This window comes from Hydra vulgaris, chromosome 07, assembly GCF_038396675.1.
Source record: "Hydra vulgaris chromosome 07, alternate assembly HydraT2T_AEP".
In the NCBI taxonomy this organism is placed as follows: Eukaryota; Metazoa; Cnidaria; class Hydrozoa; order Anthoathecata; family Hydridae; genus Hydra; species Hydra vulgaris.
Genome location: NC_088926.1, coordinates 40889942 through 40897500, shown reverse-complemented (window position 1 = coordinate 40897500; position 7559 = coordinate 40889942).

Genomic DNA, 7559 nt, shown 5'->3' with positions numbered 1-7559 from the left:
ATTATTCTTCACGCGTGTTTTTGTTTATAGTACAATTTTTTTAATTTTGTATGGTTTGTTATTGCCCATGCATTATTGTAACAAATTAAATAACAATTAATAAAAGAGATATACAAACTTTTTAAAGAACCACTGTTAAAATTGGTTTAGTCCTATAATTCATTGCAAAATTTTTGGATATTTTATTTTCAATACTTTTCATATGTAAACTCCAACGTAAATGTTCGTCTAAGATTAGGCCTAAATATTTTACTGAGTTTTCTCATTTAATGTTAGTGTTATTGATTATTAAATTAGGCAATATGATGGAAGTATTTTTTTCATTTATTCACTTTGTGGAACAAAGTAAATTTGGTTTTATGCACTTTTAGAGAAAATTTATTACCATTTAACCACTCAACTTTTAATAATTATTCGTTTGTTGTTTCAAATAGTGTAATAATATCTTTGTGGGAATAAAAAAGATTGGTGTCATCTGCAAAAAGAATACAATTTATTAGATCTGTTGCTAAAATTAAATCATTAATGTACACTAGGAACAGCAGTGGTCCTAAAATAGTGCCCTGAGGAACCCCACAAGTTACTGGAGTCGTGTATGCTTGTTTTTGTTCATAAACAACAAATTGTTTTCTATCGGTCTAATAACTTTAAAACCAAAGTAAATTGTTATTTTTTACACCATAGTGTTCAGGTTTTTTAATAGTATATTATGATTCGCGGTATAGAAAAATTTTTTTGAAACTAAAATGTTTTGAATACAACATGTCTTTTTCTGATAAGTGATTAAAAAGCCTATTGTACATTGTTCTCTCAAGTAATTTTAAAGAATAAGGTAAAATAGATATATGTCTATTATTAGTGGTATGTGAGTCACCTCCATACTTAAATATCAGCGTGATTCGTGGAATTTTTAGCTTTTCAGGGACAATACTTGTTTTAAATGAAAGATTAAACATGTGAAATAACGAGGGAACTATTATATTATATACTGATTTTACAACATTAACGTTAATTTTATCAAATCCAGAACTTATGTAAGCTTTAAGGCAAAAGAGTGCGGTTTGCAATTCAATTAATTTTAAATTAGGTACATCCTTAGATTTATCGTAATTTTTTAAATAAGATTCAAATGGTGTTGAATTCATAGGAATATTTTAATTCCTAATTCGGAACACTAGTAGTAAAGAAACTGTTTAGTTTTTCAGCAATAACTGATTTATAATGAATTGTGTTTTTATCAACTGTTATTTTTTTCGGCAAAATGTTTCTCGCATAATTATTTTTTCCGATTATTTCTTTAATTACACTCCATGTTTTTGTCAGTGTTTCCGGAGGCTTTTCTTAATAGCTGTGCTTTCAAAAAACAAATCTATTAATGAACTCAAAAAAGCTTTTTACTTAATAAAGCTTTTTTGACTTCCTTTTTGTTTATTCAAATATATTTTTATAATTTTTATATGTCATTTCGTTTTTGTAAGTTTTTTTTTTCAAGTACTAATCATATAACTATTGTTTTGTTTTTGAAGATTTTAGTATATACTTAAAGTATACTTTTAGTATATTTAATAAACTTTTGATAATATTGACAATAAACTAGACTTCTTCTGAGGCCTTTAAATAGGAGTAAACACTTGTTTTATTTACTTATTATTTACTTTATCTTTGATTATAGTTAGTTTTAATCTTACTCTGAATCTTTACCTTCCTTCGATGTTCATTTTTATTTATTTTTAAAGTCGAAATCTTAATAAACAAAAGTTTGAAAAAAATAAAATTATATATATAAAAAGTATTTTTTCTATTTGCATTTCTATATGTATTTTATATACTTATTTTGTTATTTAAACTCTTGGTTTGAAGGGGCTTGGCGATAAGACTGAATTAGTTTTCTTCTTGCCCCAGCCGTGTATATGCATTTTGTAAAAGTCTAATTTTGTAAAAAAATTCTTTATGGCAAAATACATACATAATGAGTAACCCGTTAGACATCCATGGAGTTAAACAGTTTTGGTCTTTACGATAATTTTTTTCAGGAAACGCTTGATCATAATGCTTGCAGAATTGATTTTAAAATAGATCATATGCGTTGTTAACGTCATGTGACTGCAATACCAGATTTCAACCAACGTTGTCTCAAATGATTTTGAAATTTTTTTACCAAGTAGAAGAGTTATTAGTTACTCTCGTTGGCTTGTGTATTGTTGGAATTAAATTATTTTGAAGAAGAATATTTATATTATTGTAAACATTATTATTGGAAGCATGGTTTATTAGGTCAATGTTAAAATCTCCAATTAAGTTTGTATGACTTCGGGTTTTATTTATATTTGTTAAGAATGGTTTAAGATTAGTTTGAAATTTTTTAGATGGAGGTCTATATGTGGCATGTATAATTCTTTTTTTTTGTGGTTTTATTTACTAATGTAATGCATAATGACTCAAGCTATTTCATTTACACGGAGATCGTGACGTAAATTATAACTAATTGAGTTGACAAAAAAAATACATACGCCCCCACTAACACTAAAACCACGTGGTTGGTGAACTGATGAGTAATAAATTAGTTCAAATTGGGCATTTGTTTTACCACGCTTACACCAAGTTTCCGTTAGAAAAATAATTTTATAATCGTGTTTTAATTCATCCATCAAAAAGTTTTTCAAAATTTTTATTTAAACTTCAAATATTAATGTTTAAAATTGAAAAACTGTTTTTATTTTTTCAAAGATATTTAGAAGATTCAATAAATGTATAATATGGCTTTCAGATACTATTTAATTAAAGTTATTAGAGTCATCAACGTCACTGAGTACGGCATTTTCATCTAAATGTTTAATTTTTCCATTTTAAAGTAAAGCATATATAATTAAACGCAAAATAGTTGATGAAATAGTTAGCAATAGTTAAAAGAAAAGTAATAAACCCTAACCCTTACTGACATAAATTCGGGATTTCCTTCATTTTCTAAGACACCCACTCGCGTACAATCAGCTTCTCATATGATATATATGCAAACTTTCCCAGCTGCCGCTCAATTTTTATTTTTTTCTCCAAGATCTTTTCTTATTAAGTTCGTTTTGAAGAAAAAATCTTCGTTTATGTAGATATTTTCACAAATTTAATTTAGAATTATTTTTTAAAATTTCTATCTTATCTTTGTTGTCTAACAGCTTTAAAATAATTGTGCGTGGTGTTTTTCATCCCAGCGTCATCCACTGCAATGCACTCGTTCGATTCTCACATTTTCTACCCCAAGAGTCTCCTCAAAAAGTTAAATCACTTTTATTTCACTTTCAGATCACGTTTCATTTTCATTTTCTTTTATACCATCAGTCATAAGTCAATAAATTCATTGTTTTTATGTGTTTCGATTTTACAAAATCTTTTTTTTTTAATAACTTTTTTTCGATGAGTTTCTCGTGAAAATTTGAACTTTCCTTTATATCAAATACATCCTTTTCCAATCGTTTAATTTTTTCCACGCTGTCATTAGAGTTTGTTTCAGCTTTTTGTTATCGGTCGCTCGTTATTTTTGCATTTGCACTGATGAATCTAAGAATATTTTCTTCTTGTTGTTTTATTAGTAATACTATATCATTTTTGTACTCCGCAAATATTTCCTTGAACATTGTTCGAAATTTGGTAATGGTTACTGCCATATTTAATAATTGATAGCAACTTGTATTTTACGCTTTTAAATTTGTATAATGAAAAAAAAAAATTTCTTCTATCAAAAAAAACACGTCTGTTCGCCGTAAAAGTAAATGCGGAAGTTGATACTTGAGTTAATACAATGCACATTAAAAAGATTTTTAGCCGCTGCATGATAAACTTCTTATATGGAAGTAATTTTATTTTTATTTTGTTTCCGTTTATTATCTACATAGCAGCTCGTTTATGATCTACATAGCAACAAAAAAGCCATTGTTCGCGTCCCACCATGGTGATTCAATACTTTTAAAACTTAGGATTTTATAATGCGCAAGCGTAAGCTGCAAATATATAATTATCATTATTTGATTCCCCTTGTTTAGCTCTCATTGTAGCCTGTGATTTTTGTTGTTTATAAACTATATATTGTGAAATGAAGCAAAACAGATCATAAATAAACTTGATTAAGTATAAGATTTAATAGATTTTGAAGTTGTGAGTTTGCCTTACTTTGATCAAGAAAGCTTTGGTTATGGCAAATTTAACACATTAATTTAATTTATATTTTAGGAGAACTAAAAATTTTGTAAGATTTTAATAAATTGTTAAAATACTCCTTCTTTAATCTTTTCAAAAATAGGATACACTATTACCTCTCATTTTTTTCATAAAAAAAATATGTTGTATTTGAACAGGGTAGTTTTCACAAAAATAGATCCGCTGTAAATGGCGAGTAATCATGAACAAAAGTTACCAAGAGCATGTAGAATATGTGGAAAGCTTTTAGGAAAAGACTGTTTAAAAACTGACTGTAAAGTTGAATAAATTTGTATATATTTGGAATAAATGTATCAAAGACTCTCAGTGTATTCATCTAGAGAAAATGTGTGTGAAGTGTTTTGCTACTGTTAGAAACATCGTAAATAGAGGTAACAAGGTTCTTAAAGCTCCAAATAATTTGGTAAAAAGTCTAACACTGGAATAAAAAGCTAATAAAAATTTTTTGTTACCTTAAAAAGTCAATGTCATTTTATTGATATAAAGCTGGCTGGAGAACTTGCATTAAGAAATAGATCTATTTGCAAATCAGATTTTGAAAAAATGCATAATCATGCATGTCCAATCAAGTTTTTTGAACAGGATTATTGCAGATTATCTTAAAAAGTTGCTCTTCTGAAAGATACAGTTGAAATACAAAATTTGCGTTATCAAGAGAGTGCAGAAAACATTTTGGAAATATATAAACCAAGAAAACTTTATCATTAATTGAGAAGAAACAAAATATAAAAAAAAAAAAGGTGTTGTTTTGAAATAAAAATATTATTCATTAGATTTACTCGTAGTTTAAATTGATGCATAAAACTTGGTTTTAAATTTTGCACAATAAAGTTTAATAAAAAGCATAAAGTTTTTGTTTTTTTATATCATGAAAAATTTTATATGTACGTTTTATATGTATCACGGCGTTAGCTTTTGTTCATTATTCTCCCGATTGCCAGTTTGCGCGTGTTTTCACACTTACATTCATAGTAATTAGAAACCATGTAAAAATAACGCTAAAATTTTAATAGGCCAATCAATATTGAAAGTTTTTGCGAGTGTTTTCTATCGGTACAGATATTTTGCGCTAAACTTAAACTTGATATAGAAGAAAACAAACCGTATGGATAATAGGTTAATGTACATCATCCTACCATTTTTTTTAATTATATCTTGGGATTATATTCCCACATAACAAAACATCAAACTAATATTTGCAGAGGAAATATAACAAAAATTGGACACTTTAATCATAATTATACTCCTGAATAAAAACTAATTATTATAAACTAAAAATCTATATGTTACAATTCTCCAAAAGTATTTTATAGATATTATGAAATATAAGTGATCTAATTAGTAAATAAAATAAAGAGAAAATTATTCTTAGGAAAGGTTTTTATAAAAATTATTTTTAAATTGGTTTGTAAATGAAGGTTCTCTTAACTTTGTTGTAAAAAAGGCAAGTCGTCAAGTACAGCCTGCCAATACCTAAAAAACAATAATAAAAAATTACTACTGTCAATTTATCATACATCTTCTAATTTTATTCGATTTGTAAATTCTATTGCATAAATCTACACATACTGTAGTTTCTATAGTTTGTTGAAGAGTCTAGCTTTATTCTAAAACCAATATAACAACCTAACTTTACACCAATAGAACTATTATATACATCTAAATCTTAATTTATTCACAAAAAAAAGCATAACATTAAAGGTGTCATCTTATTGATATTTGTTTAACAGGTAATATTTATAAAAACTTATAGAAATAAATTATTTTCATGTTTTGAATATGCTATCTTTTTTTTTACAAAGGTTATATAAAATTATCTTGAAATAATATAAATAAAATCCAATTCTATAAAAATATATTAATCAACTTGAATAAATAATATTTAAACAACTTCTTAAATCGAGATATAATCAAATTCAAAAGGATATTTAAGAATAAAATGAAACCAAAAAGTTTGTTGCTAGTATATTCTTTTTAATATTTGCCAGCACCTATTTTTTAATAAAAAGCCTTACAACTGAGCAGCTTTGCAAGTCATAACGTCTGTGATACCTTCAAAATTCATAATAATCACTTGGATCATGGCTTTACATAGATAACTTTAACACAAACATCAAGATTTTAATAATCTGATTTCTTGTGTCAGATTACTAAAACCTCATACAAAGTATGAGGTTATTGTAATCTGACACAATGAATCAGATTATTAACTGATACTTTAAATCGGATGTTTATCAACTTTGAAAGAGAAACTACAAATTGTTTTTGTCTTTAAACATGCAACATATACAAATGTAAATGGATATTAATGAATATATGAAATGAGAGAAACACAGATTTTTAAGATATACAAAAACATTTGTATGAAAAATTATTAATATAAAACATTTAAACCTGTAAATATAGAAAATTTGCTAAGACTTTAGTTTATTACTTATATAATATTATATTAAAATAATTGTTTGAATATACTAATTATAATTCCTAAAATACTTTTTTGTACCTGATTATACATTTTATTTGCAGTAGTACCAGCCTTTACTTTCCTGAAAGTCTTTCAATAATAAAACTGTTGTATTCAATAATTAGCTTCAATAATAAAAATGTTTATCAATTTAATAATAACTTAATAATAAATTAATAATATGTAACCAAGTAAAAAATTTTTCTTCGTAAAAATGTTTAATGAAGTTACAATACAAGTGAACAAAATAAATGCAGGATGAAATTTTAAAGTTTAATGACAATAACTTTGAAATTTATGAATACGAAATAAAACATAAAAAAAAAACTAAACAAAAGTATAAAAGCAAAAAAAAATAATTAATATAAATAATTACAAAAATCTAATAATAAAAAGTTAAAACTTTGACCTTCAAACACTTTCAATCATTTTTATCGTGTTGCCAGTGTTACGTTACAAGTTAAGATATTTGTAAACATTTTTTAAACTGTTTTATACATATATACTATTTATAACTCCTAATAAATATTATTTGACGAAATCTTTTTATTAACTTCAAAATTTTGAAAATATTTTTTTATTGACAAGTGACAAATAAATAAAAAAATTTATTTTAAAACATATACATTTTAACATACAAGATAAAGTCTTGAAAAACAGTTGCTTTTTTTAATCAAATAATAAAACAACCTTTTTTTTAAATGGCTGCTAATTTAAAACTAAAATAATTCAAAAAGTCACATAGAAACATCAGAGAAGAAAGTTACACTTTTTTTTTTTTTTTATTTTTTTTTTTTACACTTATCATTTACTTAATGTATAAAAAAACTCCACGATGGTCCTCAGTGTGTTAGGTCAATATGTAGTTAGAGAAAAGTTAATTCAT